The sequence below is a fragment of the Lissotriton vulgaris genome, chromosome 1_1, assembly GCF_964263255.1.
Source record: "Lissotriton vulgaris chromosome 1_1, aLisVul1.2, whole genome shotgun sequence".
NCBI lineage: Eukaryota > Metazoa > Chordata > Amphibia > Caudata > Salamandridae > Lissotriton > Lissotriton vulgaris.
In genome coordinates this window covers 750,494,341-750,521,557 of record NC_141685.1, presented here as the reverse complement: position 1 = coordinate 750,521,557, position 27,217 = coordinate 750,494,341, and the positions used below count along the sequence as shown (strand labels likewise).

Genomic DNA, 27,217 nt, shown 5'->3' with positions numbered 1-27,217 from the left:
AGTGAATCAACTGCTCACACATCTATGCACAGAGTCATACACCTCCCAGCCACCCACACACACCCTCAGTCTCCCATACAAATACTTGGGCAACCAATCAATAACCCATATAGTCACTCATGTAGCTACTTATCAACACATGCAACAGTTTACAGAACAACAGACATAATGATGCACAAATTAAGACAGTTTAGTCACTAACCCATGCACTCAGTGAGACACATTTAATCACTCACTCATACAGTCAGTCATGCACCTACTAAATCCTTCATCCAGACACTTATACATCCACTCATTCTTCAATATGTAAGACATATTTTAACTTTACAGAAACATACAGTCACTGGATGTTGTCATCAGTGATGTCATCAGTGATGTCATTTGAGATGTCATCAGTGATGTCATCAGTGATGTCACTGACCATGTCATGAATGATGTAATATGTGACATCATCCGCAGTGGATTGCGGGTGCGCGATATATAGTTAGTGCAACTAACTATATATGGAATTTCAATGGTTTTGTGTGAGTAAAATAAGGTTTTGTAAATGCGAATTCCTAACTATATATGGTCTATAACCTATGGTTTTTTCAGTGAATTTTCAAGGTTTTGTAAATGCTAATTCCTAACTATATATGGTCTATAACCTATGGTTTTTTCTGTGAATTTTCAAGGTTTTGTAAATGCTAATTCCTAACTATATATGGTCTATAGCCTATGTTTTTTTCAGTGAATATATATATATATACATACATATATAAACATATATCATCTGTATATCTATATAAATACAAACATAAATGCATGCATACATATACTTATATGCATACAGATGCATGGTATTTACATGAAAGTTGAAAAAACACTAATAAAAGCAAAGCTAAAAAGCCACCTCATTACAAACAGAATGGCTTTAACTTAAACGAGGGCGAGATCTATTGCATTTTCAATGCTTGTTTACTTTGGTTCCATCAAGAAGGCTTTCAGATGTGTCACACATTTGCCATAAATTCTGAATGTTAGCACTCTAGTTGCACATTAGATCACTGTAGTAAAGCTACTGCTCACCAGGGACGTCTGCTGCTGGTATTCAAAGTGCATGTTTCAGTCTGCATGTCAGAATTTTTTTAATGAAATAGAAGAGGATTTGAGAAGTCACTCAAAATGATCCCTAATTTTTCTTTCTGAAGCACTAATCATACTTTCTATGGCAAAATTAACCCCCTCATGTTGTTCCTTTTTAAATTGAGTGTTTTCAGACTTACCACTTCATTCCAATCAAGATGGCTTCTGGTGTGCCATACTTTTGTCATAAGTAAGACTGTTAGCGCTCTAGTTGTTCTTTAGAACACTCTGGGACATTCTGTCATTGGGCTATACTTGGGGTACATCTGGGTGATATTTGGGCTACATTTAGGCTCTTTTGTCTCTGGTGGCCATCTTGGGAGACTGTATGTCAGAATTTTTTAATGAAATTGAAGAGGGTTTGAGAAGTCACTCAAAATGTACCCTAATTTTTCTTTCTGCAGCACTAATCATAATTCATATTGCAAAATATACCCCCTCATTTTGTTCCTTTTTAAATTAAATGTTTTAAGAGTTACCACTTTATTCCAATCAAGATGGCTTCAGGTGTGCCATACCTTTGTAATAAGTAGGACTGTTAGCGCTCTAGTTGTTCTTTAGAACACTCTGGGACATTCTGTCATTGGGCTATACTTGGGCTACATCTGGGTGATATTTGGGCTACATTTGGGCTCTTTTGTCTCTGGTGGCCATTTTGGGAGACTGCATGTCAGAATTTTTTAATTAAATAGAAGAGGATTTGAAAAGTCACTCAAAATGTGCCCTAATTTTTCTTTCTGCAGCACTAATAATACCTTCTATTGCATAATATACCCCCTCATTTTGTTCCTTTTTAAATTAAATGTTTTAAGAGTTACCACTTTATTCCCATCACGATGGCTCCAGGTGTGCTATACCTTTGTAATAAGTAGGACTGTTAGCGCTCTAGTTGTTCTTTAGAACACTCTGGGACATTCTGTCATTGGGCTATACTTGGGCTACATCTGGGTGATATTTGGGCTACATTTGGGCTCTTTTGTCTCTGGTGGCCATTTTGGGAGACTGCATGTCAGAATGTTTTAATGAAATAGAAAAGGATTTGAGAAGTCACTCAAAATGTGCCCTAATTTTTCATTCTGCAGCACTAATCATACTTTCTATGGCAAAATATACCCCCTCATGTTGTTTCTTTTTAAATTAAATGTTTTAAGAGTTACCACTTTATTCCAATCAAGATGGCTTCAGGTGTGCCATACCTTTGTAATAAGTAGGACTGTTAGCGCTCTAGTTGTTCTTTAGAACACTCTGGGACATTCTGTCATTGGGCTATACTTGGGCTACATCTGGGTGATATTTGGGCTACATTTGGGCTCTTTTGTCTCTGGTGGCCATTTTGGGAGACTGCATGTCAGAATGTTTTAATGAAATAGAAAAGGATTTGAGAAGTCACTCAAAATGTGCCCTAATTTTTCATTCTGCAGCACTAATCATACTTTCTATGGCAAAATATACCCCCTCATGTTGTTTCTTTTTAAATTAAATGTTTTTAGAGTTACCACTTTATTCCAATCAAGATGGCTTCAGGTGTGCCATACCTTTGTAATAAGTAGGACTGTTAGCGCTCTAGTTGTTCTTTAGAACACTCTAGGAGGCTGCAGTAGAACACAAAGGAATCAACTGACAGTCTCTGTCCTTGTTGGATGTACATGTTTTACTGAGAATGTCAGACTTCATTTTCACATGACTGAGAAAGATAATGTGAATTTACAGAAAATATGCTTTCAGTTTAGCTTATAGATCCCCTTCCAAACCACTGTGGGAAAATCATGAGATATTAGTTTTCTTTCAAACAATATTCATGATATCACAGCAGAAGGTTTTTTCACATGGTAAAATCACCTTAGAACCCACCACAATTCCTAAAACGAGTATGGTGCCATCAACAAATGATTTATAATGTAACTAAAGTCCTAAAACCCTCTATTAACTACAATGCTTTTTAATGAGGTGCTATCATGTATATTGGTCCCAAGATGGCTGCCAACACTTCTTGGATGAAGTGCTGACAGCCAATCAGATCAGATGTGTGGTTAGGCTCCGCCCAGATATATATCTTTTTTTGAACCTAAATTACTCAAAATCCACTGGAGCACATATATTGAGACCTAGCAAAGGCACATCGGGCTAACAGTCCCTACAATTTTGCCAAGTTTCGTGCAAATCCATTCAGCCGTTCGAGCTAAAAGTGAGGCCAACCGCCCTATGGAAATTAACATGGGAAAAACGTGTTTTGGGACCCCCCTTTTTTCTCGGCCCCCCCTTGATGAAACCCCCCCAAATTATCAGGGGCTGCTCAGAAACAAAATGTTCCATTTTCCTGAAAATTTCAGCCAATTCCGTCCACGAACGCCAAAGTTATTAGACATAGAATTTTCAAAAATCCCATAGAGAAAAAATCCTAACTATATATACCTACTGGCGACCGCCAGTAGGTAATATGTGTATATATATATATATATATATATATATATATATATATATATATATATATATATATATATACAAAATTGTAGCTATTCCCAAGCCTCTGTGTCGGCGGGCTCACTGCTGGGGTAGCCACCCTCTTTAAGTCAAACACATCCAAACCGGCGTATTCCCTCTCTCGATCACAGAAAGGAACAACACGGGAGCAGTGGCCTCTATTCTTAGTGCAGGTTTATTCAAACACAACGTCCTACGCATTTCGGAGTGATTCTACTCCTTCATCACGGGCCGTGATGAAGGAGTAGGACGTTGTGTTTGAATAAATCTGCACTAAGAAAAGAGGCCACTGCTCCCGTGTAGTTCCTTTCTGTGATCGAGAGAGGGAATACGCCGGTTTTGGATGTGTTTGATATATATATATATATATATATATATATATATATATATATGTATATATATATATATATATATATATATATATACATAATGCATATACATAGAAACACAGAGATACACACGCATACCAACAGTCACCAGCATTCACAATATTCAGGCATCAACGCATGCCATATAGCCCATAAATTACTCCCAAGCATTCATAAGAAAAAGAAATATAACAGATACTGTCTCAAACATCATTAAATATTCACACACGATTAGTCAGTCCTGTATCTATGTTCAAACATCATCAAATGTGATTGGACATCCATGCACACCAGTTATCAGTATTCATGTGTCCAATCACATACCGCACATACAACAGTTCATAGCATCTAACCCTTACTCAGAGCCCCAAAAAAAAATGTTCAAACATGCAAGTATGCCAACAAACAAACTTGCAAGTCATCAGACACCCTTGCAGGCCATCAGACACCCATGCACAATATCACATACCCACAAAAGGCACCTATACAACATGCACCTTTCCACATTCACAAACATATATGCACCATGCATATTTAGTAACACAGAACCTACTTGAATTAGATGCATGATGGCAGAGCTGATCCTACAGAAGAAACACTGCATCATAAGCCAAAATATGCAAAAGTGAAGTAGTTTCAGCTGGGAATCATCTGTAATGACACAAATCGTTATTTTAGATAAGAACACTTTTCATAGTGTATATCACTTATGCTTACAGTCAAATACCAATGTTCACAGAACATATTAGGGAGTCTGGCCACAAAACTGAATTTCTAAGGAGAGACTAAGGGGCTCATTACGATCGCTGACGGACGCGAGCCCTGAATAGGAGGGAACGTCTGCATGTGCTGCGGCGTTCCCTCCTGTGCAATTAGGATGTGACCGCCACCCTGGCGGTCACATTCTCTATATTTAACATTGCGGCGGGTGCGGCTTCAAGCTGCACCCGCCGCAATGTTAAAATGGCATGCATTGCATTTACATGCAGTAAGCGGCAGGGACCGCGCGTGCCTGCCGCTTTCTGCATGTAAATGCAGGGGGGTACCATAGTTACCCCTTATGTGCACCCCCCACCCAACCTTCACCCAGGGGGCCCGCAACGGGCCCCCGAAGTGAAGATCCGTATGCTTTTCCACGGCGTTGAATCCGCCGCGGAAAAGCATGTTTTAGAAGCCATCCTAATATGTCTGGCGGTGTCTAAGAGACACCGCCACCATATTAGAGCTTTTCCGCCGCTGTTGTAAGCCGACCGCGGCGGAAAAGTGGCGGACTGAAACCAAGACCCACCAGCCATCCGGGCCGGCGGTGGCTTCCGCCGGCCCGGAGGATGCGGGAAAACCGCAATCATAATGGGCCCCTAAGAGTGGAAAATGGAAAAAGATAATAGTGAGTAAAAGACAGAGAGAGAGCAGTAAGGCTGTTTAGGACGCTATAGGGAGATGAGAGATGGGGAAATTAGCCAAGGGCTGGCCCGTCCTTGCCAGGAAGAGGCAGGGCTACCTCTCTTGGCTTTGCTGATAAGGATCGTCTTGGGTAAGACATTGCTGACTTTTTACAATTCTTTGGCTTAATGGTGTTTCCTGACCTGCATTTCCTGGCATCTGTGGTCTGCTTATTGCCCAAAAGATAATCAGAGCAAGCTCAATCAAACGAGGACCCCAAGATCACCATGCGTGCACACGGGAAGAGTTTGCACATTACTCTCTGGACTGGGCTGATTGACTCTTGCACATTAGACTAACTTCGCTCTGACTTCTGTATTATCAAAATCTGCAGTCACCTTTTCCACTAATTGGCAAATTTTATTCCGCTTGTTCCAATATTTCTGTGAGTGACTACCTTGTATCAAGATTGGGTGGGCCTGGTAAAAGGGATAACAACTACAATGGGGAAACGTACCTGTGTTGTAAAATAGTCCCACCAAAAAACGACCACCGCTCCTAGGTTGCCACTGACCTCGATTGACAGAATGCTCCAAAGAGCAATAGGGGCAGTAACAACAGAAATGTAACTTACTGAGAGGCACTTCTCTTTAACTCCTGATCTTTGTCCCTTGATGTCAAACCAGTCCCCATCAAAATCCCCCACTCCGCTTCTAACATACCAAACAGAAACACTGCACCTTTGCCCGCAAAAAGAAGTAGTCCCTGAAATAGAAAATCATGAGGGGGTGCCACCAATATCTTACGCAAGACCGGCAAGCGCAAGCAAGCAAGTAGGGGGGCACCAAAGTGTAAGAAAGCTAATGGAGGGTCTGCAACCAGCTCAATTATCCCCAATGAAGCAAGAGACCGCTCTGCCAGCACACAAACGGATCTAGTTTACCCTTTTTGGGTTCAGAACATGGTTGGAGACTTACGGGCCCAAATTAAAATTGCCTAAAAAAAGGAATTGCTCCACTAGCTGAGCATCTATATAATCTGGAGACACTGTGGAACCACAGGGCAGCAAATATAAGTAATGACCCTGTTCAGTCTGTGGTGATGGGGATTGATTTTAGCTGCCAGGCAGCGATGTCAAGCTCGACATCTGTGGACAGCGAAGGGATTCTTAGGAGTCAGGACTCTATTAATCTATGTGGGGCCAGCCAATCTAACAACCAAGCTAGCAGGGGAGATAAATCAGTCAAGCCGCCACCTTCTAGACCTGTTCAACAGCAGGTGCAAACCCATACTGATTGTCTATTAGCTATGAACCCCAAGGCCGATACCAGGAGTAACAGCCTAGCCAACACTCTCCAGGGTGGAAATAAAAATGTCACCACCCCAACAGGGTCTAGTGAGCACTGTGAATGGTGCAGAGGAGCAGAGATTATAGCGGGCAGCTCAGAAGTAACGATTCAACTAACTATTAATCTACCCCCAGCTTCAGCTCCATATGTGGTCGTGCTGACGGGACGTAACGGTGCTTAAAAATGGCCAGAGTGAAACCTACTTGGAACTTAGGAATAAAAGCCTGTTCTGGCTGGCAAAGGCACAGGCAGCTACCCTCTGATAGAGTGGGAGAAATTATTATGGTCCGCAAACTGGGTTGGAACCAGCCCCAGGCTGAACCAGAGAGACTGTGTAGTCATACATTTTAGAAGTCCCCAGACTGTACGCTGGTTACTGACACAAGAGCTGAGACCTCAGGAGTCACATACTCAGATACAATCTGTATCAGACTATTTTTATCCACATGCTCACCAACCAGACAGGGCTATTACCTCCTTAGACCACTCTAGATGCCCATCGAATTTTCAGGACAACAGTCACAGGTACCCCCCTCCGAGACCCCTACTGTTTAATTTACCAGTATGGAATAGATTTGAGAGCCTTGAAGAAGTGGATTGACAAATAGTGGGGGAGGATAAAGTCTGCAGAGGGAGAACTATAGGGCATTACTGTGAGGCCGAGGTGCCTAGCGCAGAGCAACAAGTTGAGTATAATAGTCTTGGGGTAAGGGCAGACATGCAGGGTAAGGAAATTCTAAAGTAGTGGGGACTCGGTGACCATGCAATATTTTTGGAAAGGTCCCCGGATCTACTATTTTACCCAGTGCCCAATTCCTTAAAATGCCCCGAGATGGGGACAACACTACCTACTGGGACCCTGGGTAACACCTCTGAGGCTGCATTAGGAGGCACACAATTAAAAGGAAATCATGTACGCAATGATGCCAAGGCCTCACAGAACTTAGGGAGGAAGCAAAATGTTTTATCATGGAACGTTGCAGGCCTGAAAAGCAAACTATCTTGTTCCGATTGGGGACTATTTGTGGACCAATTTGATATTTGTTTTTTTCAGGAGACCTGGGCACGTCAAGATCCCCACAGGGTGGGGTTTGCTTCATTTAACATCCCAGCTACCTCAGGAGGAAGGGGCAGACCTTCTGGGGGCCCCTGCATTTAGGTGGGCTCCCACATTGGCTGTATAGCCAAACATCTGGATTCTTTTTCCAATGACATCCAATGTGTAGTGCTTAGCTTCCCAAACAATTTGGTACTGGCTCTCACTAATGTCTATTCCCGCCATGTTAGCGTGACCAAGGAATCACCAACTTTTGATCACCTGACTTCTTTTATCCCCACGGTTCCCCCTAATGCTTGGGTAATAGTGGGGGGAGATTTTAATTGTCAATTTGAGCCACTTCCGAAAATAACCGACTCAACTCTTAATGAGGAGGATGCATACTGGTCCATTCTTGAACCACAAATTCCACCAATACAGGCTTGGTCGCCACTAGCAATCCAGATAAATGCATTTACACTGACCCATTCTCTGAGAGCATGCCATGGAGAGCCTCAGATACACCATGGAACTCCACTTTTAATTGAACCGGCCAAGCCTCCGTTCTTGATTACATCCTAATGGAGACAAAGCATTGGCACAGAGTTGTTGATTTTGTAGTCTATCCTCGCCATTACAGCTATCATAACGTTTTATCCCTTGTCTTGGACTTACCAGACCTTGGAATTGCTCTGACCACTAGCAATATCGCAGATAGTGGGCTAACGTTAGCTAACAGGAAAAGGATTAAATGGGAGGCAATACACCAGTCACCAGGGAAGCTGTACGTTATACGCAGCCGTAGTCCCGGTCTTAAGAAAAAAAAGTGAACTGGTTTAAGGGACACCCACTCCTGACTTATTCGAAGAAATTGCAACATTGCACGCAGGGATGACATCTAACCTGGCAGAAGTGTTCCACCCAGAGATGCATACCAAGAGGAATAAAGTAGTCATCTACTCCTGGTTTAATGACAGCAGCCGCAAGGCCAAACAGAATCTATTGGCGGCTATCAAAGCGAACAATAAACCACCCATCAGGCAAAAGAGGGTGTTGTATAAAGAGATTACATGTCTAGCAAAAGAGGAGTGGGAACTGAATAGATGGGATGATTTGAAAGCTGCACTAAGCTCTAAAGACTCGACGAGGTTCTGGTCAATAGTCAGCACGAGCAGTAGTTAGGGCAAACTAGCAGTAGAACCTAATATAGCCGTAGAAGTGTGGGAAGCACACTTTCTGGCTCTGTACACCACCAAGGAAACACTGGGCTCCTACTCCCCCTCAGTACCGTCTCTGTACAGGGATAACTGTGAAGAAGCATCACAGTTTACTCTGTCAGAGGTGGTAAATGTGGTAAACAGGCTCCCGTCCGGCAAAGCTCCTGGATTGGACAGGAGCCCAGGAGATCTCTTCTGGCATGAATCAAAAATTTGGGGACCCTTATTTACACACTCTATTCTGTTGTGTGTCCATTTAGATACCGTATATAGATTTCCAGATTCATGCCCTTATATAGGTACAATTCACCTTGCCCTTATGTAGGCATAGAAATCCAGCCCTTATTTAGTCATTGCTCATGCTAACCAAATACAGGCAAGGTCAACTACATCCGATCCTCTTCATTACATCGAGTTCTTGGAAAACCAGACTCTTAAGCCTGGACGCAGGACAAACATCGGTAATGATCCTTTTGGACCTCAGTGCTGCATTCAATACCGTGTCACATGCCATCTTGCTGCACCGTCTAGAAGAGGCTGGTGTCGGTGGCCTTGCATTGAAGTGGCTAGCATCATTCCTCTCTGATAGGACTTATACGGTGATTGCCCCCCCGTTCTCCTCATCTACCTTTCCCATCAAGCATGGCGTACCACAGGGTTCCTCTATGAGCCCTCTGCTCTTTAACCTGTATGTTCAACCTCTGGCTGTAATGGCCAGGAGCAGGGGACTGACAATGGTATCCTACGCCGACAACACTCAGCTGGTGGTAGCCCTTTCGAGCAACTCCAGGCACGACGCTGCAAAGTTTCAAGGCGATCTAGCGGCAGTTGCCGATTGGATGACAGCTAACTGCCTCTAGCTGAATGCTAGCAAGTCGGAGGTGTTGCTAGTGGGAAGGGACCATAGGCTACGGAATGAACACTGGTGGCCCATGAATCTAGGCACCCCCTCCTCCTAAGCAGGTGGTAAAGAACTTAGGGGTTTGGATGGATTCTTCTCTTGGTTTTCAGACTCAAACAAAGAAGATGACGGGCAATTGTTTTGATTTACTGCACGGGCTGAAACCCATTTTAGGTTTCTTTGATGCACCAACCAGACAGATCATTATTCAGGCCTTGATTACATCCAGACTTGACTATGCGAACTCTCTGTACCTAGGGGCCAACAAGGCCAAAATACATAGGCTACAGAGAATACAGATGCTGCTGCGAGAGCTATTCTGGGCCTACGTAGAGTCTGTTCGGTGACCAGTAAAATGTGTTGCCTTCATTGGCTGACTGTGGTTCAACAAATCGAGTTCAAGGCTCTTTGTATGTATGTATGTATGTATTGGTTTTTGTTAAGCGCCCATATCACCCATAGGTCTCATAGTGCTAGCTGAAGGCTAATCAGACCACAGTGTTTTTTAGAAAAGCCATGTTTTTAAGGCTTTTCGAAAAGTCTTGTGATTTGTTTCAAGACGGAGGTGCAGTGGTAGAGTATTCCAGATCTCTGGTGCTGTTCTGGAAAAAGACCTGCTGCCGTTTTTCACCGTGCGGACCTTAGGAACGGTTAGAAGGTGTTTGCTTGCCGAGCAAAGTGTTCTTACTGGTTGGTATTTACTCAGTTTCTTTGCCAGGTAGATTGGGCCATTATTGTTAACAGTTTTTTGTACCAGGCAGCATATCTTAAATGTAATCCTCTTTTTGATAGGGAGCCAGTGAAGCGTTTTTAGTCAAGGGGCCGATGGTGAGCGTGGAGGAAGGTTTAACACTAGCCTAGCTGCGGTGTTCTGCAGCACTTGGAGTTTAGATAGTAGTTTTTCATTTATGGATGCAAACAACGCATTGCCATAGTCCAGGCGGTTTATGATTAAACCCTGCACCAAGGGTAAACGAGAGTGCAGCGGAATCCATTTGAAAATTTTCCTGAGGGATCGCATTATACCATAGCAGGTACGAGTCACAGTGCTTACATGATCAGCCATTGAAAGTTTGTCGTCCATTATTACTCCTAGGTTGTGGACAGCTGACTTTGGAAGAGCGCATGACCCTAATGAGGGTGGCCACCAGTTGGAAGACCAGATGTGTTGGGCATTTCCAAAGAGCAGAATTTCTGTCTCGTTTGCATTAAGCAGGAGGTGATAAGTGGACATCCAATCGTTTATGGTTATCATATATTGTATAAAGTTTTGCTGTGTATTGATATGGTCAGAACCCAGAGTGATCAGTAGCTGTGTGTCGTCAGCGTACGACACTGCGTCGAACCCATGTGCTCTAATTATTTTCGCTAAGGGTGACATGTATTGGTTAAAAAGGATAGGACTCAAAATTGATCCATGGGGGACGCCCTTGTTGATAATCTGACTTTTAGAAGAGAATCCACCAATTTCCACCTTAACACCATCACTGCTAATGATATTTTCCTCCTGTGCTGGAATTTTCAAAAGTCCATTGATCATGACGAGCTGGGCTCGTCATCAGCCTGGTAGGAGGCTACTTCATGACGAGCCCAGCTCGTCATGAGCCTGGAATGGGTTAAAAGATCGGTCCGAGAGGTAACTTTCAAACCACTGTAAAGCGGAGCCCTCAACACCACATTCTCTTTGTATAGCCTTCAAGATCTTGAAACTGTCTTCCCCTATATCTTGACAGATTTGCTCTCTTTTTATGTCCCATCCCGTCCGCTCCACTCCATGGGGCAACATTTACTGGTGGTACCTCGGGTCAAGAGAACCCGGGCCGGAGGCAGTTCCTTCCGGTATAGAGCGGGGACTCTCTGGAACTCTTTGCCACCCCATATTTGAGGGCTTGACAACTTGTCTGAATTTAGGAAAGCTATTAAAACCTTTCTTTTTCCCACTGTGTAAACTGCCTCCTGCGCTGATGTTGCCTATTCTGCTACTAGCGGCGGGACGCCTCTTTGCTTGGGCAGCTGTCGCGCTCAATAAATGAATTAAATAGAAACAGAAATAGAAATTTAGGACTTCCCCTTGCCTGAGTATTGATTTCTCCAAGAACTCATTTATTATGCATGAACATCTATTCCTTAGGGGTTCATTCATATCGTTCTTATGCCTGACTTGTGCATCAATACTGACATTCCTAAACACCTTCAAGGTATAAATATACCTTCACTTGCTATGGCAAGGCACAGTGCGGTTCGACTATCTACTTGCACAACGCGGCTCACCACAGAAAGTCCTGAAAGAAGTCAAGTATCCAACTGACGAACTAATTAAGACGCTGTCATTCCTCCTCACTGAGAATCCAGCTCCAGTGTTTCTGACTCCCCTTGTGGGGTGTTAGAGATTGAGTCCCGGGAAAGAGATACCAACCTCTCTCATTCTAAGGTATGGAGCTAATTAGAACCTAGAGAAACTATTGGAAATTCTTGGCAAAACTAAAACTTAGACTAGAAAAAAAAGAGCACCTACTTCTTCCCTCGTACTACACTTAGGTTCGGTACACTGCGCTAGGATTATTTTAGAAGCACCAGTTGAGTATTTAAGCCTGTGTTATTTATGTATGTATTTTTATATATGTCATAGCTACAGATCATGCTATTACAGTATTATTTTATATTACTGTTAACGTTGTACATATTATACTTCGCATTCTGTCTTACGATTGTATCAGTTCATATCTCTTGCATGAGAAATAAGGCTGTTCAATAAACCCTTTCATTGAAACGCCCGTCTCTCTATTTCTGTGCAACTCTGTAGAAACGAACCCTGCACGATTGACTGAGTGAAACTGTGATCTATTATTTCCATGACTCAGAAGATATTGTTCCGATTCTAATGGAGACAAAGTTGTCATGTTTATGCGGTTGTCAGAAACTAATCCCTTATTGTTCAGTCGAGAAGTTTCTAGTGACCTCTGAGTTAGCTGGCACACACAAGTAATTAAGTTTATTGTACTTGATAGAGACATACTGACCTCAGTCTTATGTCAAATCTATAATGTATATTATTCTAATGCGCAGAGCCTATCAGTGATATAGGAACTACACTACATTTCAATGCCATCCTGAAGGGTATGCCAATCCTCGAAACCTGGGCAGAAGCAGAAATAGTCCCAATTTTAAAAAAAGGTTCCCCTCTCCTACCAGCCGACTACAGACCAATTAGTCTGATTGATGTGGCACAAAAGCTTTCCGCGAGACTAATCCTTGACTGCCTACAAGCCCGGATGGATGACCAGGCGATCCTAAGCCCATATCACGCTGGTTTCAGGAAGAACATTTCCACCATTGACCAAATTTATAGATTACAACTAATTCTTTGGAAAACGGTGAGAATGGAGGGTGGGGGGGGAGGAGCCAAGATGGCGATCGGGACGGACGCGTAGGCTCCCGGCTCCGTGAACCTCCGAGCCCCGTACGACTATCCTGTCATCATCCTGATATTGCGCCTCAATTTGGTGTTGGGGAATGAGCGCTGAAACCGATAGCGCGATCCCGAGATCCCTGCCGGCCCCATAGCCGGAGAAATCTGCGACGGCAGTCAGCGGCCCTAAAGACTCTTGAACCGGGACGTCAGCTGCAAAACATGGCCGGGTGCTGATGCAACAACAGCGGCCATCTGTTCTGGGGCGGAGTCGGTCTACTGGAGCGCAGTGTCCATTGGTCGGATTTTTACCACAGACGTCCTGATTGACAAGCAATGCGGCCGTGCAGCACCCCCGAAGCGATGGCCGGGTGGAAACTTTATATATATGCGAAGCGCAGATGGTAGCTGCTCCGATGCTGTTTAGGATTCGGCCCGGTTTTCGCGGACTGCTCCCGAATTTTCGGCTGGCGCTGAATCGGAGCGAAGATGACCGCTGCAGGAGACCGTTCCTTGGGGGTCGGCCTACACTGTCTCCGCGAATCGGATAGTGGTCGCATCGAGCTGGACTCGCCGTGGACCGACTCCTAGTCCCCATTTGCGATGGAAACGCCAGAATGCCGCCTGGATGAGATGGAGACTGCCATCCTGGCTACCGGGGTACAGCAAGAGGGGGAGTGTGTACAGTCAAGTGGCGCTGCGGTATGTGAGAAAAGGGCTACGCTGTTCTGCGGTGACATCCTTGCTGCTATTGGTGACTTTCGATCTGTCTGGGAACACTGTTCCCGTGAGCTGGGGAGGAAGCTGGATGGTGTCACGCTCATGCTGGGGCGCCTACTGTCGGACGACCCCCTGGTGCACGAGGATCTGCCCCAAACAGTCTCCGAGGGGGGTGCCGTGGCCGCCCTTGTATGCGGAGGGGTACGGGTGATATTGGACTATGCTGTGAATTGTGGACAGCTATCCGTGGCTTTGGACTATTCTGATAGTTCCCTCTCAAAGCAGATGATAGCGGCTTCGTACTCTGCTCCGCTACCGACGTCCTATGCTTTGCCACAGCGACGGCTGGCCCCTATGCCTGCTTCTTCCGCCTTTGTCCTCGCATCCCTGATGTGGAGTACGTGTCCTGGGACTGTATTGGGGAAGATGGCCGTACGGGCCGATGACTCTGTTGGTGGCCACCGACGACCATCTTGTATGCTCATGTTGCTCTCCGGCCTTGCTTGGACACTTTGTTTCCTTATATCGGCTGATGCGGGAATCAATCGGCAGACATGCCTCCGGGGACTTGCAAGGACTGGCCAAGGATAAGATGTATCCCTTAAATGTTGCCAATTAGGTGGCTGGCGGGGGTGGGGGGCGCGCGTTATTCTGATACGCTTATTGGTGCAATATGTTGCTAATTCTCCCCATTACTGATTGACTTTATCGATTACTGTTGTGGATTATGTATCTTGGGGAGCAGTGTGTTTTGCGGGAGGGGGTGGCCGGGAGCCCGTATGGATGGCCCTCCCCCAGTTTTATAAAAATAAAAATAAAAATGTTTTCCTTCTCTTCTCTGTGACTAAATTTCGGGTACTCTTCATGGGCGACAGGCACCCTGCTACGGGAGGGGTCGGCCGTAGCCTCTGCAGGGGTGCAGGGTGGGGGGTTGGGGGAGGGGTTTTTTGTTTTGTCCTTTCTCAGTTTCTATGGCCTCTTTTTTGTCTCTTCTCTTCTCCTTTTCTTTGTCTTCTCTATCTTTTCTTTCCTTTTCTGGGTCAGCATGACAGTTAGACATCGCGCCTTTTGCCGTTTTTGCTCTTTGTGTTTTTTGTAATCATTACTACGGTAGCCTCACGTTCATGGGGTGGGCGATGACTGGTGCGAAATGTGAGTACGTGCTCTTTCATCCTGATCAGTATACTTCAGCACCGATACCTCGATTATGATTATCTGTTCTGTTGATACTCTGTTGCATGCATTGCCCACTCTATGTCCTCGGTTGATTGTACTGCATCTGATCCTTTTTATTTTATAATATTAAAATTAACCTTATTGAATCCTGTAACTCAATGGTCACGTTAAACTGAAGTTCTATTTTGGAAAAACTGTCGTATTTCGTACTGGGGGGACTGCTGAGTTGCTTTATTATTGACGGATGTGCTAAAAATTGCTTTCGAGGCCGACCAGGGTGGTTGTAGGCTCGTATATGTATGCTATTGATGCACAATAAAGGTTTTCCAAAAAAAGAGAATGGAGAGTGGAAGCCTTTATGTAATTTTTGTGGATCTGAAGTCGGCCTTTGACTTAGTGCCCAGAGGAAAACTGTGGGAGGTACTTATAGAAATGGGGATTCCCTCTAATCTGCTGACCATACTTGTTAGATTACATGATGCAAATTTTGCCCAGGTAAGATGTGGAAAAGGAGGAATAATGACATCGCAGTTTCCAGTTGACAGAGGTGTAAGGCAGGTATGTGTGCTCGCACCAACCCTCTTTTGCCTCTTTGTCAACGCATTACTGGCCCAATTTACTGAGGTGAGGGAAAATGATGCACCCAAATTGGCAGACACCAAGGTCCCCGCAATCATGTTTGCTGATAACACCCCCTTAATGTCCAAATCCCCTATGGGCATGCAAAGGATTTGGACTGTTTTGTCATCTTTTGTAATAAACGGGGATTGGAGATAAATACTCAAAAAAACAAGTTCATGGTTTTAACACGCCTAAACACTTTGTCCCAACCCCAATTTAGATGGCATTAGACTGGACAGAGTGACGGTATTCAAATATTTAGGGGTCACCCTGACAGAAAACATGGAGTCGGGCCCACAAATTGCTAAATCCCAACTCAAATCAACCCAGACATCCGGAGGAATCATTAAATTATTAAGAAATTCTTCCTCCAAACCTGCAGGTCCTGTAACAGAGATTTACAAGATGCAAGTCAGAGGTGCGACATTATATGGAGCCGAAATATGGGGGCACTGCTGCTGACAAAATCTGAGTAAAGTAGAAAATAGCTTTATGAGGCAAGTTTTGGGTCTCCCCTCCAGCACTCCTCTTATCCCACTTCGGCTGGACTTAGGGATCAGACCAATTGGGGAGGAAATAGGATTGAAACCCCTCACGTTCTGGTGCAGATTATGGGTGACTCCTGAGTTGATTGGCTACAGAATGGAACTGAAGGCGAAATTGAGTATTCCTGGTGCTGCAAAAATACCCTGGTTTATTCATGTAAAAAAAGAATGTACTATGCTGGGCAAACCAAGCCTGTGGAGTAACCAAGAGAAAGATTGCCCTTCAATTTCCCATTCTGAACTAGTGAATGCCTACCGAATGAGCAAGCTAGCACAGGTGCAAGGGAACCCGCCCACCGGACAATTGACAGCTAAATTCCTGTTCTTGAAGGAGGAATATTTATTTGAGCCTTTTTTTATGACATCTATCCACCCCTGGCAAGGAAACTATATTTTCAGTTCAGATGGGGTACCCTTCCGCTCCGTGCCTTTTCCTTTAAATGGACGGGTGCAGCCCGGAGGGAGTGCCCATCCTGTAGCTGGGAGGAAGAGCCAGAGCACCATGTCATCTTTTTTTATCCAGCCTATAAATCAACAAGGAAGTCCTGGTTCGTTCCTCTTTGAAGGAATTTCGTGTTTGCACACTGTGCAGAAACATTCAGAGTTTTAAAATACGACACTTGTAAACCTATCGTATTTGCTGTATCGCAATTCTTGACCTCCATGTGGCACAGGCGCTGGATGTTTATAGACAAGACCAAACAGCAATAAAATCAACTTTGCCCTCATAAACTGCAGGTTCCCTAAAGAATTTTAATTCTTCTTTAGTTTTTTTTAATTTTTTTTATCTTTTAAGCCTGCATGCTTTTAGAAGTATAAGCCATTGTCTGATTTTATTCTAGTCATAATGTGATCTAAGGAACTGACAATGTACAGCCATCTTATATTTTTAGACAAATTTATACTATCTGGACCATCACTGTTAATATTCATGGGTTTCTATCATGGCTTTGTTCTATCAAGTCAGTGCCTCTTTCTTTGTAATTATTCAATCTACATGATTTCAGGAATTATTGTATATAGGTGATGTGCCACTGTAAACTTGTTTTTATTGTCCGAACTACGGAGGTGTTGTAACTAGATCCATGTAAACAAGCATGGTAATTATTGTATCATTTTAAATCGTCATGAATTTTAATGTATTGTTTTTTCTATGCACGCTTTTATGGTTGCCTGACCGAAAGAAAGTTTTTATGATGTTTATGATGAAATTAGCTGGTTAATTAGTGTGGAGCAGGACTTACCTTGAGACTGTCTTTACCTGCCAATATACCATCAGATACCCTAACAACGCCAACCCCTTTCACAGGTGGCCCAAAAACAACACTCTTCCAGCACTCTGAGAACTCTAAAACGCCTATAGGCTCCCTTCACACAATTCCAACCTATACTCGTCGAAAGAAATGCTTCAAAACTCCATCAGGGGTAGCAAGGACTATATAAATGCAAACCTTTTTCCCTCTTCTATTCCTCCGCTATCCTCTTCAATCAAAATAACTGACTAATATCAACCACTTAAATTACTTTCATATTTCACTATACTAACTCTCCACTAATCCTTTATAGATTCTGGAGTACAGTGCTACTCGCCAAAAAAGCGCTTCAACACCCTATCAGGGGTAACAAGTATTATATAAATGTAAACCTTTTTTCCTCTAGCCCTTCACTATCCTTCTGAATCCAAATAACTGACTAACATGTCCACCACTCAAATTACTTTCACATTTCACTGTACTAATTCAACACTAATCCTTTTTGGGTTCCGGAGTAGCATGCTACTCACCGAAAAAGCAATTCGACGCCTGCTCAGGGGTATTAAGCGTTATATAAGTGCAATTATAATTAGACTAACAATTGAAATTTTAAGAATAGACCTCTCTCTAGCCTCCATCACTACTATGTATGGGTTGCCACACTTCAGCCACGGAAATGCAGGCACTTTAATTATGCCTCATGCATTCATTCATGCATCTTCATTTTAGAGCCATCACCTTGCCTTGATTTCACCACATTCAAGCAACCCTAGGAAAGTTCATTTTTAGGTTTTGACTGCACAGCGTTGTGCTTGTGATCAGGTTTTGCCTGAACAGCGCTGTGTTTGTGAAATCTATTGGATTTCATATAAATCTTAAAAGGGGTTACATCCCATCCCCTTGCTTCCCTTGTGTTTTATTGCTTGCCACTTACTTTTCCTCTGTTTCTGATGTACATATTACTGACAGGAGACTTACAATTTGCATACTGTCTGCTGATGGGCATTTTTCCTTATCACCTGTTACTGCACAATATATTGCCTTTCCAGTGGCGGCTGGCTTTTACCGAGGGTGGTGAGGCGGGGGTTACAAAAAAAATAATTAAAATAGACATAACTTGGTGAATTGCAGTGCCACATCCTCCTCCCTCGGGTGACTTCACAGAAAGCTCTGACGCAGGTAACTGCACTACCCAATCCTGGTGCTGTGTTCACAGCATGAAAGCAGCACCAGAATTGGATAGAGTGGGCTCTCCCAGCGCTCCTAAGAACACAGGAAGCCTGCCTTTTCTCTAACCCAGCTGTCTAAGTCAGCTAGGATAGACAACTTTAAAATGCGTGTGTCTGGCCGGCCGCCATAGAGACATGCACATTTTAAAGCACATACAACCTGATTCATGAAGCCGAAAAGGGCTCGCAAAGGGCCAGATTCTGAGAATCTGGCCCTTTGCGAGCTCTATTTTTGCATTTGGGATTCATCATCCCAAATGCAAAAATCGGTAATAGCGATTTCGCTATTTTGCGATGAATTACCTTTAAGAAATCTCTATTTGAGATTCCTTAAATGCAATTCATCATCCATTTTAAAAGTGCGAAATCGCAATTTCGGCTCGCTATTTACCGCGAGGTCAAACCTCGTGGTAAATAGCGAAAACTTAGAAAAATGCTTTTAAAAGCATTTTTCTAAGTTGCATGTTGCACACACACATGTCCTTTGGACATGTGTGTGCGCAACACCTGTTCATATTTACTTTTAAGGGGTGCTACAGGGTGTCCTTTGGACACCCCTGGCACCCTTTAAATCGCAATCCTATTTGCGATTAGCAAATTGCTAATCGCAAATTAGGAATACTCCCCATTCATTCCTATGGGCCTTTTGGCCCATAGGAATAAATGGGGAGTTATTCCTTATTTGCGATTAGCAATTTGCTAATCGCAAATAAGGAATATGTAGGAATCGCTTTTGTTTTTGCGATTCCTACATGAATGCCGTTTTGCGAGTCTGAAATAGCGATTCCTTATGATTCGCTATTTCAAACTCGCAAAACGGCCCAATGATGAATCAGGCTGATAGCTCTCTGCTGCTGTCACTCGGCAGCACTGGCCCAGCCCCGTCCTGACACTTACCTGAGGACGGGTTGCTGAAAAATAAAAAGGTAATAAATTAACTTTATTACTGTTTTATTTTTCAGCTCTGGGCTTGGGAGGGGGGGACGCTCCTCTGCTCAAATGGAGGATCTGTCCCTGTGCCTTTCTCAATAAACAAGTCATAACATTTTTATGGAGTTCCTTTAAATTATATTGCACAACTGCTCAACAGCCTAAAATTATTATCAATCACGAAGGCAAAACCTAAAGCATGTACCAATGCTTGTGAGAGATTAAAAAAAAACGAGGAAATATATTTTCCTCATTGACTTCTATTGACGCTGAGGCTATTTCTGGCGGGAGACAGCCAAAATAAAGCACATTTTGGCCTAAGAAATCGTGAGTCTCCTTCCTGAATTGAGTCTGTTGGCATACATGACCCTCGTATTGGTTTGGAAAAGTTGACAGGCCATCCATGCCCTGATTTTAGAAGAAGGAGATTTAAAATAATTATTGGGAGAATGTATTTTCCTCGTTGACCTCTATTGAAGCAGAGGCAATTTTAGGCAGGAGTCAGTCATTATAAAGCCATTTTGGGCATAAAATCTCTTGCTTCTCCTGCCTGAATCAAGTTTATTGGCAGATATATGATCCTCCTCCTATTGGGTTTGAAAAGTTGGCAGGCATGTTACTACGCCACACGAGATCTTTCGGGAGCTTCCACCCCGGCGAGCCGCCGTGTTTCTTAAGGAGCAGAGAGCGCTCTTTGCCCTGAAAGACTGACTGACTATATTAGTCACTGTGTAGAAACGAAAGCCAGGGGCCGCTGCCTGGCTCCTCCCACAGCTCCAGCTGCGCCTTCTGTAAGCTGTTCGAGCTGCAGCGGGACCCTGCCTGGCTCTAGACTTCGTGACATTGACCTGTGAGCTTCGATGGTGGACTGGACCCGGATCCGGGGTGAGTAGCATTTTCGGGTATCATCGAAATTCCAAGTTACTGCTGTCAATCTTTAAACAATTACTGCTGTAAATCTTTAAACAAACTTTAAAGTGCACGTATGCAGCTGTCTCACTCTTTTTTTTAACCACATTTTGCGTTCTTGTTGATTTATTTGTATGAACTGCAGGAAACGTTAAAGGACGTCACACAAGGCTCCAAAATGCCAGCGGTAGCAGAAGTGAGACCGTGCAGCTTTTGACGCCCGATGATATCACAGGATTGAGCTCCTTGCTAAGCTCTCCAGTAGCCTAGTATTTGGCACTGAAGGGTGGATGGAGGGTAGGGAAGGGCATGTGGTGGAAAACTACTTCTAGTACACCGGGCTCGTAGGGCACGTTCTGCTCCTTTCTGACTAGGGTGACCAGATGGCACCGCCTCCACGTACCCATCCTTAGCCTCCACTTTTGCATCCCTGGACTTTGCCTTTACATATCTTTGTTATCAGAGGTCATGGTCTGATTAAAATGAACCAAGACTAAAACTCCCATAATGCACTTTTATTTAAAAGCAAAGGTCAGGAATGGTGACATGGACCTTTCTGGTTACCCTGCTCATAAACTACAGGCCAGGAGTAGCAAGGCTAGAAAAAGTACTAGCCCACTGGCACACAGCTAGTAATCCTGCTAAATCATCTGGGCTGTACGAGTTTTAAAAACGTGACAACTACCAAACTTAGTAATAAATAGTTCAGATCAGCTGACAATAGTGTTGCTTAGGAACCTCCTGATGATTCCATAGCGACGCTCATTGTTTTTGATTCCTTGTATCTTAAATCTTGTGTCAAATAAAACAAAAATTCTCAGCTCAGTGGAAACTTACTGTAGTAATATTGAGCCGAAGAGACTAGGCAATAATTAAAGAAACTAAGTGAAGCACTATTATGCACACCGAGATATTACGTGATCTCTGGAAGGTGTCAGAGGTACGCATGAACATATTGTTTTTGGCTCTTTTTACCATGTCTACCAAAGACGACGGATGGAAAATGATGCCTTTGGTCAGTCCCTGCATGTGTGTGGAATACAGAGTGGTTCCTGGAAATCCAGAATTAATGTAACATCCATAGCATCCAACGAGAACCCATAAGACATTGCATTGTGGGAGGAAGGCGGACACTGTGTATACAGGGAATTATCTGTAAGCATGTAGCGATGGGCAGAGCTAAATTTGTGCCAGTACCTCTGAAGGGATTCCAGACAGGTGTCACAACTTCAGTGCTAGAGTCAAGAAATGAACAGCAGTGTGGAAGGGCTGATCAATGTGGATACAAACCCCCAGGGTCTTATTTATAAAAGAAGGATGTAGTATTCTCTATCTGTTCGTAGATGTTTATTTTAGACCATGTGATCTCATCGTTAAGCCCAATGGTGTTTGTCTTAAACTTGAAGCCCACCATTGTTCTTTTTCAAAAAGCCATGTGGGGATATTCTCCTGTTGTATGGTCTCCAGGATGATCCTTCTCAATTCTGCAGGAATTTGGTTGACTGCGATGAAATGTGTACTCAGTTTTGTCTTGAGACAACGGCACCTGATGTTGCTGCAGTGTTCGATAATTCTTGTTTTGATAGGTCTGGTGCTCATTCCTATGTTCCGTAGACTGCATTAGCATGAGATGTGGTAGATGCAGTTATTGATTTGGCAGTTGGTGTGTTTTTAGTAATGCCCATTTGTCCCTCAAGCCCAGATCAATCTCTTTGGTATTATATGTCAAGTGGCATATGCTGTAATATATGCAGGGATAATGTCCCGTCACTGGGGTTAGCTCTCGTACGTCAAGGTGTGGTGTGTACCACAAGGTAACGGATATTATTGGTCTGTTTGAACTCAAAGAGAGGTCCCTCAATCTTGTTGTTAGAATCAACCATATTTTATTGATAGCTTTCTTTACAAGGTTGGATGTGGGAGTAAACATAGTGAGACGTGACAATTTAGATTGGCCATCTTTTTGGAGGGGTTCCAGAATCTCTTGCATGTGGATATTGCAGGCTGCGTTCACAATGTATGTTGAGTAGTTGTGGTTCTCCAGTTAGCTTTCTAGGGCATCTGATTAGTTCATTAAAGTGGCCATTTCACTGCAGGCCTGTCGCAGTCACAGGAACTGGTCAAAGGGGAGGCTCATGGGTGGTCGCTATCAAACAGACTGACTTCCTGTCAGTGGCTTTTTAAAAAGTCCTGATTTCAGGTAGACTGAGTTTCTTCTTTCTTAGTTCCCAGATACTATATTTAACACTTTCTACCCAAAATCCAGAAAGAGACACAACCACTTCCAGGGAGACCCATTGATTCCAGCTTTGCATCACTTTTTGAACCTTTGTCAAAGTTTCATGTCCACTTCTTGAACCCTCTGGTGGAGAAGACACTGACTTTCCTGAGGGACACCAAGTACATTCTTAACCATGGAGACATTAAATATTGGAGGGAATGTTGACTTTTTAAAAACTCGACATACTAATAATATAATAATATGAAACTTATAATGCGCTCAGCTTACCCTGAGGCATCCCGGTGCAGTACAAGAACTCTATACCAATATATCCCAGGACTTCACCTTACTTGTCTTAGAAGAGACACTGAGGGAAGAGAGATGGGATTCTGCAACACCTATTGACTGTTTTTTTTTACATGCGCAAAATTAGCCTTGAAGTAAAACTTCTTCCAATTTGAAAATCAACTTTTCCTCCTATGCTAAGGGACTTCGATGGGCAGTCCTTTTGCTCTTATCCTTGCCTGCCCCTATATGTAGAATTAAAAAAAAGGTTAATTCTCAACCACTCTAATCCATACTACTCAAGGATCCAACTATGGTGCAGAAACATAGATGACATCATCATATTTTGGAGAGGTGACACCACAGATATCCCTGAATTTACCACCTGGGTCAATAGACGTGGCCCTTCCTGAAGTTCATATCAACAGTTTCCAACAAGGAATTATACTTTTTTGAGCTCTTGATATTCATAGAGAACGGATACCAGCAAACCAGGACTTTTCATAAAGCAACTGACAGGAACAGCCTCCTTCTGTTTATTAGCCACCACCCACGAGGCTGAGGACTAACCTCCGTTTTGGTTCTAGAGACTGCGATGGAACAGCACTGAAATGGCCACTTTAGAGAACCAATCAGATGCCATAGCAAGCAAACTGGAAAACCACACTACTCAATACAAATTGTGAACGCAGGCTGCAAGCGGGCCCGTAATAATCACAGGGGAGCAATCCTGGCACCCTGCCAAAGAGATGACCAGCCTAAATTGGCATGTGTCACTACATTTACCTGTGAAGGATGAAAAGAGGCACACGCTACTTATACTGATTATTTGAAAAGTTATTTTCAAAACTAATATACAAAGGGTGCTACACTACTATCATGTGTTGGCTACACACTCAGTTAAAACATAATGCTACAGAGTACGTCATGTGTGTAGTGTGCACTGTTTCTGCTGAACAATCTGTTCTCGGTCTTGACTTTTTCTTATTTTCCTACAAAAGTTTTAATCAACATAGATCATGAATTCAAACAATATTTGTTATATATATATTGATATCAGAGAGTCATTAATCACAAATAAATCTTTGTGAGTTCCATCATATATACAGACATTGTCCATCTAGGGACATAAATCATACAATCCAAAATTTAGATACAACTAAATACAACTCATATTCAAATACATGATTAGTAATGCATCTGATTTGAAAATCAGAAGAAACATTATTATGAACAGTCCAGAGCCCGATGCATTTCGGGACTATGTACGTCTCTTCCTCAGGGGCAAAGACCCTGAAACAAAAACTAAATATATGTATACAATACAGATATCGCTTAGCATCATAAACAATTTTGAACAATGGGAGAGGTACCATATTCAACAATGAAGAAGTTTGTTAAAGTTAAGCAGTGTGCGAATAGTGAGAGTGAGTATTTAGTAACTGGTGCCTAGTGGAATACTAGTAAGACAGGAGGTACTGTAACTGTGAGACAAAGGTGTCAATGTGTATTCCTGTGTTAAATATCTAACACACTTCCACAAACCTCGTGATCAATGTGCTGCCAGCCCGTGAGGGGGAGACACTCATAGATGCAACTATAAACATAAACAAACAGTCTACCTGGACTGGAAAGATCCAATTCACGTGACGTGACGATATAAGCTTGTCCAGGAATCAACCTGGAGAGAACTGATTCGGATGTAAAAAAACAACACATGTTCTCAACTACAATGCCTCGTATAATTAACTGCAGGTATACGGGAACAATAACTGTTTTGCATCCTTCACGTTTGAAACCCAATATGCACCCATCTGGTGCCTTCTCACACCAACGGTGAGCACAGAACAACAAGTGAACCTTAACTGTACCATCACCTTTGTCGATACTCACCGCTAGTTGCGTATAAACAAACAGAGGTCCAACCACTGGCTGCCACTCTAGATACTCCAACACTATGTTCTTTACTCTTTACTCAATCAGTCTGCAAATGTTACATGGATGTGTTAAATGGCTGAAAACAGCCTTCGCATGAAGCAGTTAAATACAGGTCATATCTACGAACTTACGGGGCGTGGCTTGCGCGCCGAGGAGTGAGGACGACTTCTCCGTGAGCTCCGTGGAGGACCGGACCCGCAGATGCCGTGAGAGCCTCTTCCAACGCCTCTTCAAATGGACTTCTGCACTGCAGTGAGGGCGGAAGGTGCCTGGAACAAGGGGAGACCGCTGAAACATGCTTTCCTGCCGCATAGCAGCTTTTACAGACAGCGGTAATTTTTTTCTCGTGTAGACGCGGGCGGCCGTTATTTTGTGCCGCTGAGCCCGCGTCTTAGCTATCTCCTATTTTGCGCTTTACCGCTCAGCGCTAAATGCCTCATCTTCAACTCATATTGATCGCATTGCCGTGTCATTCACATTGTGGCTTAAACCGCAATGTTTTCCGTAGGCTGCATGCTGTTGCATAGTCCTATGCCTCCTGCTCCTAGCCTATGTGAGGAAATACGGCCGCCATTTTAGGTGTGCATGGTCTGAAGAGAAGGCTTGTTCTTTTCCTCCTAATTCTACGAATATGATACCCAGAGTGAAGTCTACTATAATCTTTTGTTATTGATTACGCTGGATCATGAATGCGGTCCTTTTGATGGTTTCTGCTCCTCCTCAGTTAAAGCTTCAACGTCTACCCATCATGTGCATCTGTCCCATCTTCCACTGCCCTACGTTTTGGGAATGCACACACATATTTCCTGTTATATACTTTTTCTGAGCTTGTGAAGGTTGCGCCAGCTGTATAAGTCTTCGTTGTTTTGTGTAGTGTGCACCTCATAATACCTATTATTACATTGCTTTTTGGCGCACTCCCACGCTAACAACATGGCTCATGACTCAAATAATCCAAAAACGTCCCATACTGGAGCCAAACCTAAGAGACCTAAAAATGACCCGCCTTCTCCCATTCTATCCTCCTCAAATCCTGTTCTAGACTCCATTTTGGAGGAGGTTCGTGGTCTCCAACCATTCATGTCTGCTACTAACGAAAAACTCAACCAAATTGAAGAGCGCTGGGTTGTTATGGAGGGCCAGGTTCTGAATTTGGAGCAACGCGTGAGTGATATTCAGGATGCCTCTGCTTAAATCCCGTTGTTGGAAAAGGAGATCCACAAACTGAAACTACACACTGAGGACCTTGAAACCCGTAATCCTAGGAACAATCTACGCATTTATGGAATTCCGGAAAATGTGGAGGGTCTGGACATGGTGTCTTTCCTACGGAAGTTCCTACATGAACTTTTGGATCTTCAACCTTCGTCTCACCCCCTCAACAAACAGAGAGCCCACCGTCTAGGCCGTATTAACTCCAACGCTACCAAGCCTCGTGGCATTATTATGTTGTTTCTTGAGTTCACAGAGTTAATGACTGTCTTGAAGGCTGCTAGGCTTAAACAACGTCTCCTATGGTCTGAACACAATATCTTTATCTCTCAGGATCTTTCGACTGCCACGAATGCCCGGTGCAAGGAATTTTTGAATCTTCGTCCCCTAATGAGACAGTTCAACATTCAATATGGTATCCTTCATCCTTGTTTTTGCAAGATCACGCATAATGGTCGTACCCACTCATTTGATGATCCACAAAAACTTCACACGTATTTACAGAGTGTCTCCTCTTCCAACATGGATACTAATATTTAGTGTTTCTCTTCCTCTTGCCCTTCATTGCAGCTTTTCTTGTCTTCACTTTGACTTCTTTTGAATTTTTCTTCTCGGCAAGATTCTATTTTTGAGGTTCTGCTTTTCCATCTTTTTTTTTCATATATATGTCCTTTCTTTGGCTGCTCGTGGGGATTTGTCCCCTCTTTGGCGTATCTTCGCTCCTGCTGTCTTGGTTGTTCTTCTCTCCTCAGACCAGGTTCTTATGCCTTGATCTGTCTACTCTTTTCTTTTTTCTCTTCATCTGTATCCTTTTCTATCTCTTACTCTTTCTCTATCTGGCTTCCTTGTTTGTTCTGCTTGCTCCCGTGTTATTCTCTCCCTGAACGGTCTCTTCTTCTCTATTCGTAC

At 43.4% G+C, this 27,217-nt stretch overlaps 1 protein-coding gene across 1 annotated transcript in view; it reads left to right on the top strand.

The window, feature by feature from the left end:
• The first annotated feature begins 20,501 nt into the window (after positions 1-20,501).
• The window catches only part of LOC147747756 (2-5A-dependent ribonuclease-like), a 404,162-nt gene continuing 397,446 nt past the window's right edge, over positions 20,502-27,217 (top strand). The window contains exon 1 of the mRNA XM_086926092.1: positions 20,502-20,628. The gene's annotated coding sequence lies outside the window, so the exon portion shown is untranslated. The remainder of the gene's footprint in view (positions 20,629-27,217) is intronic.